Source organism: Macaca fascicularis, chromosome 17 (assembly GCF_037993035.2).
Source record: "Macaca fascicularis isolate 582-1 chromosome 17, T2T-MFA8v1.1".
Lineage (NCBI taxonomy): Eukaryota > Metazoa > Chordata > Mammalia > Primates > Cercopithecidae > Macaca > Macaca fascicularis.
In genome coordinates, this window is record NC_088391.1 from 80,812,454 (window position 1) to 80,827,881 (window position 15,428).

The following is a 15,428-nucleotide window of genomic DNA, read 5'->3' on the forward strand; positions in this document are numbered from 1 at the left end:
TCTTATACATTCTGTATTCAAGCCTCTTATCAGGTATATGATACGCAAACATTTTCTCCCAGTGTCTGTGCTGCCTTTTCACTATCTTAAGCTTGTCTTTTTCAATATTTCTTCTTGAGAGAGATTTTGTTATTTTTGTCTCTCAAGGAAGCATTCATCCAAGTTGTAAAATTGTTGGGAATGATCTTCATAATGATTCCTTATTATCTCTTTACTATCTGTAGAATCTCTAGGGCTGTATCCTTCCTTATTCCTGATAATGATAAATTTTGTATTCCCTGTTTTTTTATTTTTTTATTTTTTTTGTAATCAGTTTATCAATTTTTTCAGGTTCCTTAAAGATCCAGGTTTCGGATTTATTCATTTTCTTTGTTGTTTTCATTTTTGAGTTCATTGATTTCTTCTTATATCTTTATTATTTAATTTCTTCTTATTTGTGTGTATTTTGCTCTTCTTTATCTAGTTTCTTAACTTCTAAGCTGGATTCATGTATTTGGGAATTTTCCTTAAGGTGTTTCTTGCTGTTGTTAATACAGGTAATTAGAGCTATACGTTTCCAACTACATAATATATTAGCAATAGCTCACGTATTCTGATATGCCACATTTTAATTTAATTTAGCTTAAAATACTTCACAATTTCAATTCTGATTTCTTTTAGACATGGCTTATTTACTAGTAGGTTATCTAGCTTCCAGATATTTGGGGATTTTCTAGAGGTTTTTCTTTTGTTCATTTCTAATTAAATTTTATAATGGTCAGAGAACATAATTTTTATGATTTGATTTTTTAAAAATGTATTGAGAAATTATGTATGGCCCAAATTTGATCTCTCTGCATAAACTTGAAAATAATGTATTTCTCTTTTTGTTGAGGAGTAATATATAAATACCATTATATTAGTAATTACTAATGTTGTTCAAGTCTGTTACACCTTAGTTTATTTTCTGTCTATTTGTATCAATTATTGAGAGGAATTTCATCTTGAAATTCTATCAGTTTTCTCATCGTGCATTTTGAAGCTTTGTTACTAGGTGCATACTATGTGAGATTCTTGTGTATTCTTAATTAACACCTTAATTAAGATATGCTTATTGTTATACATGGCTATAATTTTTGCTCTTGAAACTATTTTGTCTGACACTCAGCTGTCTTTTGAGTGATGTTAACATTGTTTAATTTTAAAGTTTATTTTATTTTTAATTGAAAAATGATAATTACATACATTTTATGGGGTAAAGTGTGATGTTTTATGTATAGATTATATAATAATAATCTTATCTATCATTTCTTTATGGCCAGAATACTGAAAATTATCTTTATTAGCTATTTTTAAAGAGACAGAACTTTTTTATTAACTATAGTCATCTCGTTGTGCAATAAAAGACCAGAACATATTCATCTAATCTATCTGTAATTTTGTATGCATTGACCAACATCTCTCATTTTCCTCTTCGTCCCATACCCTCTTCAGCATATGTTAACCGCAATTCTACTCTCCACTTCTTTGAGTTTGACTTTTAAATTACACATGCAGTTAAGATCATGTGGTATTTGTTTCTCTGTGCCTGGTATATTTTATTTAACATAATGTCATCTTGGTTCATGCATGCCGTCACAAACAACAAAATGTATTGTTTTTAAGGCTGAATAGGATTTTGTTGTGTATAGACAGACATGTTAAAAACCCATTCATCTATTAATGGACACAGGTTATATATATATATATATGTTATATATATATATATATTTTTAGCTACTGTGAATAATGCTGCAATGATCATGGGACTGCAAACAAGTCTTTTTATACTGATTTAAATTCATTTGGTAATACCCAGTACTGGGATTTCTAAGTCATATGCTAACTCTATTGTTAGTTTTCAGAGGAAACTCCATACTGTTTTCCATCATGGCTGCACTAATTTACAATATGACTAGTAGTGTATAAGAGTTTCCTTTTCTCTATATCCTCATCAACACTGAAGATTTTTTATCTTTTTAATCATAGCCAATCTACCATATGTGAGGCAATATCTCATAGTAGTTTTAATTTGCATTGCTGTGATGTTTAGAGATTTTGACTATTTAAAAAATATTTCTGTTGGCTGTTTGTATGTCTTCTTTTGTGAAATGGTTATTCAAGTCTTTCTCTATTTGTTATTTTTTATTTTTATTTTTTATAATTTCAACTTATATTTTAGATTCAGGAGGTATATGTGCAGGTTTGTTACATGGGTATATTTCATGATGCTGAGGTTTGGTGTGCAATTAATCCTGTCACTCAGGTAATGAGCATGGTACTCAATAATTAGTTTTTCAACCCTTATCTCCTCTCTTCCTCCCCTTTTCTAGTAGTCCCCAGTGTCTATTGTTGCCATCTTTATGTCTACGAGTACCCAGTGTTTGGCTCCCACTTATAAGTGAGAACATGTAGTATTTGGTTTTGTGTTCCTGTATTAATTTGCTTAGGATATTGTCTTCCAGCTACATCCATGTTGCTGCAAAAAGACATGATTTTATTCTTTATTATGGCTGCATAGTATTCCAAGATGTATATGAATCACATTAAAAAAAGAAACCAGTCCACCATTGATGGGCATCTAGGATGATTGCATGTCTTTGCTATTTTGAACAGTGCTGTGATGAAGATACAATTGCATGTTTCTTTCTCGTAGAATGATTTTTTTTTTTTTTTGGCCATATACCCAGGAAAGAGATTGCTGTATTGAGATGGCTCTATTTAAATTAAAAGATAGAGTCATCTTTATTTTAAGTTCCCAAAGAAATTAAAATCTCCAAACTGCTTTCCATAGTGGCTGAACTAATTTACATTCCCACCAATACTATATAAACATCCTCTTTTTTCTCCTCAGCCCCGTCAGCATCTGTCGTTATTGAATTTTTTTTAACACCCATTCTTACTGGTGTGAGGTGGTAATTCATTTTGGTTTTGATTTGCATTTCTCTATTGATTATGATATTGAGCATTTTTTCATGTTTGTTAGCTACTTGTATGTCTTCTTTTGAGAAGTTTTAGTTCACGTCTTTCAACCACTTCTTAATGGATTATTTGTATTTTGCTTGTTGGATTGTTTAAGTTCTTATAGATTCTGCATATTAAACTTTTGTTGGATGCATAGTTTGCAATTACTTTATTCCATTCTGTAGGTTGCCTGATTACTCTGTCGTTAGTTTCATTTGCTGTGCAGAAGCTCTTTGGTTTAATTAGGTCTCACTTGTCAATTTTTGTTTGTGTTGCAATTGCTTTAGGCCTTGTCATAAGTTATTTCTCAAGGCTGATGTCCAGAATGGTGTTTTCTAGGTTTTCTAGTAGTATTTTTGCAGTTCGACGTTTTACATTTAAATCATTAATCCATTTTGAGTTAATTTTTATATATGGTGAAAGGTAGGAGTCCAGTTTTAGTCTTCCACTTGGATCTAGCTAGCTATCCAAGCACTATTTATTAAATAGGAAATTCTTTCAGCATTGCTTATTTTTGTCAACTTCGTTGAAGATATGTGGCTGTATTTATGAGTGCTCTAAACTGTTCCATTGACCTATGTGTCTGTTTTTGTAACCGTACCATACTTTTTGGACACTGTAGCCTTGTGGTATAGTTTGAAGTTAGGTGCAGATTCAGTGCTATACCTATCAAACTATCAATGTCATTTTTCACAGACAGAGGTAGAAAAAGACATTCTAAATTTCATACGGAACCAAAAAGTAACCCAAATTGTTTAAGCATTCCTAAGCAAAACAAACAATGCCTTTTAAAAAAAATATGGCTATTTTGGCCTATTATTATCTAATTTGTGTTTCTTATATATTTATATATTAGCCTCTAATCTGATGTATGATTTGCAAATATTTTCTCCTAGTCTGTGAGTTGTCTCCTCACCCTATTGTCTCCTTCATTACACAAAAGTGTCTTAGTTTAATACAGTCATCTGTCTCTTTTTTTTTAACTTTCTTTGCCCGTGCTTTTGTGGTTATATACAAAAAATCTCTGACCAAACCAATATCATGGGGTTTTCCCCTGTCTTTTCTTCTATTAGGTTTATAGTTTTAGATCTTACATTCAAGTTCTTAATCAACTTTGAGTTAATTTTCCTATGAAGACTGAGATAAGGGTCCATTTTCATTCTTGTGCTTGTGAATATCCAGTTTACCCAAAAATATGGTATATCTTTTAATGTCTTTTTACTTTGAATCTATTTAACATGTATCTTATGGGAAACACGTAATTAGTTCTTCTTTCTTCTTTCTGACGATCTCTGTGGTTAGTGTGTATCAGTCGTTTGCAGTTGATATGATTACTAGTATAATTGGTTTTAATCCATCACCTTTTCTATTCTATTCTATTTCCATCAATTTTCTATTTTATACTTGTATCTTTTGCTAACTTATTAGTGTAATCCTTTGTCTTGTTTGTGTATACTTTAGGATTTATTGTGTACATATTTAACATACCATAGTCTATTTGTAAGTGATATTGAATCTGCACTTCAGATGTAGTATACATCCATCTCTCCCCTCCCAGTTTTAATGATATTGGCGTGCACTTTACTTACACATGACTTACAAACATTAAAATACATTGTTATTATTTTTTAAACAATTATCTTTTACAGATATTGAAATAATAAGAACATTAATATTTGTCATGTAGTTTTCAAAACAGATGCTGTTCGCTTTTATGTGTGTAGTTCTAGTTTTCCACCTGTGTTTCAATGCTTCTGGTAATTCTTCCTTGTTGCCTGATGCACAACATTTTTTTTAATCTAATGTATTTTGTCCATGCTTTTATTGGGTTCAGATGGGAGATTAATGTAGTCTCTATTTCTAAATCTTGGCCAGAAGCAGAATTTTTCTTGCATCAATCCCTATGTGTTAGGTACTCTTATATCCTTCATTTTTATCTTAACTCAATATGGTATAATAACAATTTTGCTTAAAAGATGCATTACTTTTAATGTTCAAGAAAATTTTCTACGGATAATACAGATACATATATACAGCTAATTTAAAAGTTGGAGGGAATTCAGCCCTTGATTTATACTACTCTGACTTTAAACATAGGTTGATTAAGTTGAATCAATAGTGACAAATCAGCCTCAGCTGAAATAAAATAATCGTTAACAATCTTTTTACCTGTCAACAGAAGGAGAGAATGAGGTTGAAAGTAAAGTAACATTTTCATTCCTATCCTTATATGCTCTTCTCTTGGTTGACAGATAATTAGGAACATTCACAGTTATTTGTTTTGTTTTGCTTCCCTTCATTGAGCAAAGGAAGCAATTATGTGCCCCCTGTTATAACTCAGAGAAACCAGACTTAAACTGATATTATTTCTATGGGTTCTTGCATTTAACAGTTTAAACTAATTTTTTAATGATCTGCCCAAAATGCTAGCACTTGCTTATTTAATTTTTGCTTATAGTACTACTTGTATACCCTGTAACCTCTTTCGCTGAAAGTACATTACAAGCATATTTGGTTTATGTAATATATTCAATTAATTGCATCATGTTTATGAATTTGCCCTATATTTTTGAAGAATGAATCTGTCATTGTCCAGCACTGTAACTTGTGTTTATTGTTTTTCCTTCAGTTTTAATGAATAAGGTTTTTGTCAATGTAATCCCCTCTGCCAGTGACCCTGAAAACATTTTATCCATTATTTTCTGGAATCTCATTCCTTTATATGATGTGTTTTGTACATTTTTCAGACCCTATCTCTTTTGGATTTTCATTGTTTTTATTTTCTGTTATCCTTTATTCACATCTATATAACCAGCTCAAATTTCTCCTATTTTGTAGAAATCCTACATGACTAATCATTTACCTCTACCACAGTACTTTTTCACTGTTCTTTAAATTGTGGATTCATGAAATTCATCTCCTCCTGATGACATTATTTACTTATTTCCAATTAACTCCTCGGTCATGTATAATCTAAATTCTGTCTTTTATTTACTTCAGTGAAATTTCTTAGTTGAAGTCACTATCTTTCATGCTGCCAACTTCAATAAAATTATTTAATTATTTTCTTATTATACATTTCTGCTCTATTGAGCATATTTTTGTGTTCAGTTTTTATAGTCCGTTCTTGATATTGCATTCGAAACTAGAAATCCTGGCCCACTCTTTCAAAGGACATTAATGCCTAGAATGTCAACTAAATATCATTCTCATATAAATTAGATACAAACCGTTAGGTAAGCATAGGCAACTTAAGACATTTTAAATACCAATATAAACAGAGATATAGTATGCAAAGACTCAAACAATTATAAAACAGTACTTGAAAGACACATGATTTTGATCACAGCCTTGAGTCATGCTACCTTCCTTCCTTGACTTCTATGAGACTACTCTTTCTTCAATTTTTGAAAAAAATATATCATTTTAAGTATCTATTTAAATCTATTCTCCAGGGACAACTCTTACATATTTGTTCTCCTTATCACTCTTTCTTTCTTCTATATAAATACTATGTATTTTCATCATTTGAAAATACCCATATCACTACCCTTGATATTCAGCTTTGATAATCCAAACTCAAACATAAATTTGTCTGTTGGATAAATGTATTTGCAGGCCTACAGCCACAACAAACAATAATTTCAAAACCAAAATTACAAAATTTTCCACAAATTTTATCTGCTTTCTGTATTTCCCAGCTTTTAAAATAACACCAAAAATTATCAAGTGACTTAAGTTAGAAACCCTGGACATCATCTGAGACAGACTAGATTTCCTTAGGTCTCATATATTCTACAAGTAATTAACCATAATATGCAGTCAATATCAGTTCCTTCACATTTTTCTGGAGAGGGACTTGGCTAGAAAGAAGAAAGTCAATCTTTTGTAAACTAATCACGATCGCAATATTCCCTTAACATTGGCATCTCTATTGGTTAGAAGCAAACTACACAATAGGAGGAAATTATATAAGAGATCATTATGGGGAGAGGGCCTGCCGCAAATTCCATATAACTTGAGAGTTTCAAACCATATATTGGGTTAAAGGATTAATATTGTCACTGATAAGGCCGGTTTAGAAAGTGCAGCTTGGACTCACGGTCAACTTGACTTATCTATTCTACGTCCAGTGAAATAAACCTACCCACTCATTCACAGGTCTCCTTCCTCAGGGATTGAGTCAGCTTCACTAGGCTGAACTCAGAGAGAAGAGGAGGAAAACAAAACAGAAAAACAATAAAAAGTTCTCCTGACTGTGGGTGGATGTGAATAATATAGCCAGAGACTGATCTATCATAAGATGCAATGCAGTCATTTCTCCTTCCATATGAAGGAGCAATTTAGAGATTTTTAAAAAGGCAGACTCTTTCCCTCTGTACTTGAGAAAACTTTGTGATTAGAAGCCATTCAAAAACTCTAAAAATAAAATGGTTTTCCTTGACATCTGAAATTCCAGATACCACAAGAACAGATCCCATTATTGCTTTACACAATTAGTAGATATATACTGAAATTTCCTCATCTCTTAATGCTTTTAACAACATGACATGAGTAAATAATTCCAGCTCTGGAAAATCATAAGGTTCTGTTGCCAAATTTTCTTTGGCAAAACACCACATCCTATCACTGGCCAATCTTATATTTGCTAGTATTAAACACAACCACAATCCAGAATAACCCAGCCCATGGTTCTTAGGACAAATTTTACTGTCAAAGGTAGTTTTATTATTAAACCATGGATTCAGTTGCTTACGGGTCTCAAAGATTAATATTTAAGGTGAAAAATTTGGTAACCAGAAGGAATTTCCCAGTGGTCCTTGTATTGCACCAGGCATTTGCTCACTTTTTATTTGCTTTATAGATATCTGTTGTTACATCTTCAAGTAAATCCATACTGATACAATAATTCTAAATTATTCATACATATATAATTGTATTTTATATATATCTTATCAATATATGAAAGAACTCTTAATAAAACATGTATAATAATACATGCATAATTTAGATATATACATATATTATTCTTGATATATATAAGAAATATAAATAAGTGTGTGTGTGTGTGTGTATATATATATATATATATATCAGGATAAATTTTATTACTCCCAGTTCTTTGCCTTCCTATAAAACTTAAGATCACATCTAACTTGAGTTCCAATTATTTCATTTAAAAAAAGATAGGGATCTGCTTATTTATCTCCCCCATCAGCAAAATACAAAGGAATGGATTGAATCATTGGAAATGAGAGATTTAATTTGGTTATAAAACAGAGATTCTTTATATATGGAAAGATACCCACTGGGATGTCACTATAAATTTTTTAAATGTTTATCTTTAAATCACCCAGAAATAAATTATCTGTACCCTTTCAGATGACACTGAATTTTACTAAATCTCTGGTGTTAAGTTTAATATATTGATGATTTTATAATATCTATACAATAAACTATGAACTAATTTGCCTTTTTAAGACTTTCTTTTTCTACTTTTCTAAGCCTATTGCCACACCTTACCATTTATCTCCCATTACTTTTAGATATTTCTTCTTTAATTCAATGCTTTCATTTTGCTAGATAAGAAAATACATTGTGGTGAATGGAGTTTTATTGTATGTTTTTCAGCAAGGTGTTAAAATTCCAATTTTAAAATGAACATGTTTAAACAATTATGTGCTAGATACACAGGCTGATTCCAGATAGTTTAAGCAAGTGCAATGGCACTTTTTAAAAGTTAAATTGCTCTGTGCATTCCACATTAAAAATCTGTTCCCTAATTTTGTGACCTTAAATGTTAAACATTAGAAAAATCTACTAGTTATCAACGTATTTCATGTATGCGTGATTATAGACAGGTATGTATGGATTATATTTTAGGAAATACGTGTCCTTAATTTTATCTGTAATTGAATTTAAGTATTACTTATTCAAGTCAAATATAATCCTGAAAATTCAGGTAAGAAACATTTGTAGAGTATGTGTTTATATGCTGTTTCCATACATGCCAGAATAGATGTTGCCTTCATTTTTAAGAAGTAATTAGTTTCTGAGGATCCAAGATCAAAATTAGGAGAGGTGCAACCAAACTTCCGTTCAATCAGTCTAATGATAAAGTGGTTTAGTTGCACAAATGCCTAAATTTCTATTTTCAAGAGCCATTCTAGGCACTAGGAATATAGATTGAGCCTTGAAAGTTTAATAACTCCTAGGAGCTTATATTTTAATAAGGTGGAAAATCATAATGAATAAGTTAATAATAATCTTCATGTTGTGATAAGTGGGGTAAGGAAAATAAGTAGGGTGATACAATAGAAAATTATGCTATTGGGGAAGGTTTACATTAGACAGTGTAATCAAGAAAGACTTCAATGAGTAGATAAAGTGAAACTGAAGCCTGAAGAAGAAGTATCTAGCCATTTCACAGCAGAGACAAGAGCATTTAAAGTGTATTTAACAAAACATGCAAATTGTTAATATGATCAAGGAACAGAGAGGTGGCTGGTCTATTTAAAGCAAAGAAGAGAGAATTTGAAGTTTAGACTGAAGTGTGAGACGGTGAAACCTATAAAATTAACATATTAATGATCTTAGGCAGTTGCATATTTTTCTGTGTATCTCTTATGCAAGTTCAATTGCATAAAAACTTCCAAATCTGCCATTTCGATATAACAATAATGTCCACTTTTGCCTATGTTTGACCTTAAGTAATCTACTGTCCATAGTAAGGTTTCTTGTCCTGTAAGTTCTCATATGATTACATGTCTACCATCTCCAGGTGCTGATAATGTGTCAGGTTCTAATGTGTTTATTATATTATTTAATATTCATAATAAAGCATGTATGGAATCATTCAAGCTTTAGAGTTGAGAAAACTAAGTATTATAGAGGGTAAGCCAAACAAATTGTCTGTAAGATTCAATGCCACCTACTCTCTTCGTTGCACAAACACCATTAACATTTGATAGTGCTGCCTTTACACTGTTGGTGGGAATGTAAACTAGTTCAACCATTGTGGAAGACAGTGTGGCTATTTTTCAAAGGCCTAGAACCAGAAATACCATTTGATCAAGCAATCCCATTACTGGGTATATATCCAAAGAAATAGAAATCATTCTATTATAAAGATATATGTACATGTATGTTCATTGCAACACTATTCACAATAGCAAAGACATGGAATCAACACAAATGCCCATCAAAGATAGACAGATAAAGAAAATGTGGTACATATACATCATGGAATATTAGGCAGTCATGAAAAGGAATGAGATCATGTCTTTCTCTGGAACATGGATGGAGTTGGAAGCCGTTATCCTCAGCAAACTAATAAAGAAACAAAAACTAAACACCACATGTTCTCATTTACAAGCAGGAGATGAACAATGACATATGAAGGGGGAGGGAGACTGGAGCCTTTTGGAGTATGAAAGGAGTGAAAACATCAGGAAGAATTGCTAATGGATGCTGGATTTAAGACCTAGGTGATGAGTTGATCTGTGTAGCAAACCATCATGGCACATGTTTATGTAATAAATCTACACATCCTGAACATGTACCCTGGAACTTACAATAAAAGTTGAAGAAAAGAAGAAAATAAATAAATGAATAAATAAGAACATAAAAACCTTTAAATATTAAAAAAAATTGAGAGTTCTTCCCACTTTCTATCTCTCTCTGTCCCAAACCTCTGTATTCCTGGTCTTTATGAGTTGCTAGTGAACATTTGACAGTTCTTTTTATCACTTTCTACTGTCCTACTCTGTCTCAAACCTTTGAATTCCTGGTCTTTATGAGTTATTAAAGTTACTAGAGAAATATTTTTGCCACCTAAATTTCAAAATTGTAGGGGACTATTGATTCCATCTCAGTAACTAAAAAAAACTCAAGCCCGTGAAGTTTATGTACACACACGCACAGACACAGACACACACACACACACACACAATCTAGAGAAATTTATATGCATATATTTATATATAAAGTCCCTTTCATACTGTACTATCATTGCCTATCACCTTTAAATGTATTATCTGTCACTATAACAATTTAAATCTCCCTATAAAATATAAATCTCACCATAAGCAATGGATGCAGATATACTAATATGGAGTGCAGAAAATGAATATGTCTTCAACAAATGAAATAAATGCCACCTACTCCACAAATTTCATCTAGATGTGGCACTCTAACATTGTTTGGACCTCTCTTAGAACATATACTTGCGTGTTTGTCTAAAAATCTCATATATGTGACAGGAACAGATCACTTTTCTTTGCACTCATAGCAACTCTATAGGCATTTAATATGCAGTGTGAAGAAGTATAACAAAGGGGCTAGAAGTGTTGACTTTCTCACCCACGTGCCTGGTTTTACATACTAATTCTAACATATACCAGATTTGTTGCTTTGAACAAGTTTCTATGGTTTAGTTTCTTTATATGTAAACTAAATCTAACTGGTCAGATCGTTTGGAAGACAAAATAAGTTAATATCTATAAAGAATGTGTGGCATACATTCAACGCCATGCATACAATGCTGTGTAACTATTACAAATTAAATTTATACATTTATCTAAATAGATATGATATGACTCACAACAAAGTATACTAAAGTGTATGGATATGCAGTTCGTTGTATATATTATAACTGTTAACCTAAAAAGCATATAGGTCAGATTCACTTGACAGAGTAGGACTATAACTGCTTAGCATTATTATTATTTATTCTGATTGTCTACTTAGGGAACCCAGGACAAAGGTACAGAGTATTAAATATAAAAATAGATTGCAACAGATTTTTGGCCCAATTTAAAAAATTTTAAAAACTACATTGATATGCTCCAGCCTTAAAGCAGTACAACATATAGTTTATAAAATTGAATTATTTAAATAAAATCAAAATTATAAGTGGTACAAGGATAAATCTAACAATTGACTTCTATAATATTTATGAAGAAATTTCAGAAAAATATATAGATGACCTAGTTAGTAGAATGATAACCATGTTCATGGGTAGGAAGAGTCAGTATGGTAGAGCTGTCATTTGTTCCTTGAACTAATCTATGAAACTAGGGCAATTTTAATCAAAATGCCGAGAGATTTTTTCATAAGACTTGAAATGTTGATTCTAGGGAAAAACGGAAGAACAAGAATAACTAATCATGTTTTGAAGAAGCACAAGATTATAGAATTTCCTTACCAAAAAGCCGGACATACTATCAAAGTACAGTAATGAGGAAATGTGGTATTGACACAGGAATAGACAAATATGGCAACGCAACACACCTGAGAATCTACATTTATATTGCAGGTAACTGGAAAAAAAATCATATTTTCACAAAATGGTGCTGGAACAATTAACTATCAATTTAAACAATTAATTTAAAATTGTTTAAAATTAATTTAAACAATTAATTTAAAAGAGAGCGCCAAAATCTTCTCCCACACACAAAAGTTCAGTTACTAGAGCTTAAAGGAGGATTTAAAATAATAAAGGTAGAGCTATGGCCAAAAAGATTAGTTGATCTATTTCTTAAATAACACTAAAAGCAGCACAAACATTTAAAATAAATACATTTTATATTAAAACGTAAAATTCTGTTTATGAAAAGATACTTTAAAAGAGAAAAAAAGCCACTTACTAAAAATACATTTGCAAATGTACAACTAACAAATATTAGTGACCAGAACATAAGTAAACAACTTCTACAAACCAGTATCAAGATATCAACAACTCACTAGAAAAATCAGAAACAGTTAAAAACATGTCATCAACAGAATATAAAATACAAATGATACATTAACGTGTTCATGGATGTTCAATTTCAGGAGAAATAAGAAAATTCAATAAAAATTAGGATGAGATGTAATTTCATCTCCATTAGAAACAGAACAATTTTTAGGGTCTAACTTTGGCAAGGATGTGGAGCAAAGGAACTTTAGTATGCTGCTGGGGGAAGTTATATGATTGTAATTCTCTGGAATAATTTGACAAATTTTAGTTTATTTGAAAATGTACAAGCCCGGTGACTAAATTTTACTCAGATCACTTAAAGACTTTTTAGAATGTACATCAAAATACAGGCAAAATTATAATCATAGCAACAGTATTTGTATTTAAAAAAAAAAGAAAAAAGCACACACTACATTTTTAGCAGTGGTGATAATGAATAGAGTAACAACATAAACTAGAACAAAATAAATTAGAATAAAATTCGGATACATATATATTTTAAAAAGGAAATGTATTAGAAAAAGAGGGAAGACAGTATTTTTAAAAGTCTGGTTATATAAATATTTATATAGATAAGTTACAGATAGATTCAGATACAGATATAGATGGAAGACAACAAACCATTGTTAAACAATAATCAGTAATTGTTTTTATGTTTTTCTGACATATAGTGGTCATATTTTTACAATATCTATCACTCTTATAAAAATATTTGTTATAACATAAATGACGTCTAATGGATTTTTCTTTTCTTTTTTGAGACGGAGTCTCACTCTGTCGCCCAAGCTGGAGTGCAGTGGCACGAGCTCGGCTCACTGCAAGCTCCGCCTCCCGGGTTCACGCCATTCTCCGCTGGGACTACAGGCACCCGCCACCACGCCTGGCTAATTTTTTTGTATTTTTAGTAGAGACGGGGTTTCACCGTGTTAGCCAGGATGGTCTGGGTCTCGATCTCCTGATCTCCTGATCCGCCCGCCTCGGCCTCCCAAAGTGCTGGGATTACAGGCGTGAGCCACAGGGCACTGCCGACATTTAAAGGATTTTTCTACAGGATATATACTATATATGTATATGTATGTGGGTGTGATAAAATAAAACTTTGGTGAGCACTATTTTTCATAAATTTTACACGTTATTATTTTTAATCTTTACAACTGCTGATTGGATAGAGAGCCTTGCTCTCACTTTGCATATAAGAAAATTGCCCGTTGCTTTTTGTAAATAATAAATTGCTGAGCTCCTAATTCTGATTTGTGCTGAATACTGAGAAGTCAAACAAATATAATCGCCTTCCCCATTGGGTAAAAAAAAAAAAAAAAAAAAGTAAGAACGAGCAAAAATATCTTAGCTATTACCTCCAAAATATATTTGATCCTTGAACATAAGTCTGAATCAAGTAAAATACATGCATCGTGAAGACTGCCAGCTTGTTCATGCAGGCTTCCTCTACTTTCCGTGTCCACCTATTCAAAGTGAGCATGTCACAAAAGCAGCCTAGTACTAGACCATGGCCTACCTTACAAACACTACTGTAAAATCTCCCAGCCTAGTTTCTCCCTTACTTCATTAGGTTACATAACTTCCCTTTGATTGATCAACAGATTGTTTCGGTTCTTTTTGGAAGAAGCTCACAGTTGTCAGTCCAATATACTATTTTGCATTTTGTTTCTCTATGTCTAAGAAAAGATAATTTTACACTTTCCCAGTATTTTTCCAACTTTCTCTCTTTTTGAGACATTTTGCAAAATATTTTCTCAGTTGTTGGAACAATGGTTTTATTAAATACATTAATTTAAAATTGTGATTGATTTTTAGATAAGAAATTATTTTCTAGTCTTCATGCATCAGAAAGTTAATCAGTGGTAATGATTATATATGTTCCTAATTTCTCCTTTTCTTGGCTAGTTTTACATAGAAAATGTGAGCTAAAAATATTTTTCATAGTATTCAAAATGATCGTATTTGTGGAGGATGGAAAATAATGCTGAAGAAGTTTTTTTTAATTTAAAAGAGATACGTTCTCTAGATCTCATGCGTCTCAGTGTATGTTAATCAGTAGTAATGATTATGTATGTTGCTAATTTATTCCTATCTTGGTTACTTTTACATAGAATATGTGACCTAAAAATATTATTCATAGTATTTAAAAGTGGTAGTATTGGTGGAGGATGAAAGATAATGCTCATTTTTTTTTAATATAAAGGAGACATGTTTTCTAGATCTCATAAGACACTTTGAGACACACACCTTTAATCATTTGGACCCACCTAATTTGATTCCTTTATTATTTACATACATGGTGCCTGAGAAATGCTCCTCCTCATAGCCTTTAATTGATAACACCTTTCTGATAATTATTGCAGAATATTACATTTGAGGAAAAGTAAAGGTACAAGCACTGGATACAGAATGTTAAATACCTTTCCAATTTTATCACTTGGTTGTGTCTGTGTAAAGTATGTGTTATAGAACAAATATTTATGGTTATTTGAAAGGATAGCAGGAATTGGGACTGAGCATGCTCTCCAATGGCTGATCTTTGGGTTTCTTCTCTTTCACTGATTAACAAAATGTGGTTCTCTAATTTCTAGGAATCTCAATTCTGTCATATTACCCCCTGATGCTACTCTACTAATCTTATCATTTTACCATGAATGTAATTCTTATTTTCCTTGATTATCAGATAATAAATCTTCCTTAGTAATCA

General features: G+C 31.5%; 1 long non-coding RNA gene across 1 annotated transcript in view; it reads left to right on the forward strand.

Annotated features, from left to right (window-relative positions):
* LOC135968123 (uncharacterized) overlaps nucleotides 1-15,428 on the forward strand; it is a 39,339-nt gene that overhangs the window by 17,993 nt on the left and 5,918 nt on the right. The window contains exon 2 of the long non-coding RNA XR_010582632.1: nucleotides 12,120-12,298. This is a non-coding gene — a long non-coding RNA (uncharacterized lncRNA). The remainder of the gene's footprint in view (nucleotides 1-12,119; nucleotides 12,299-15,428) is intronic.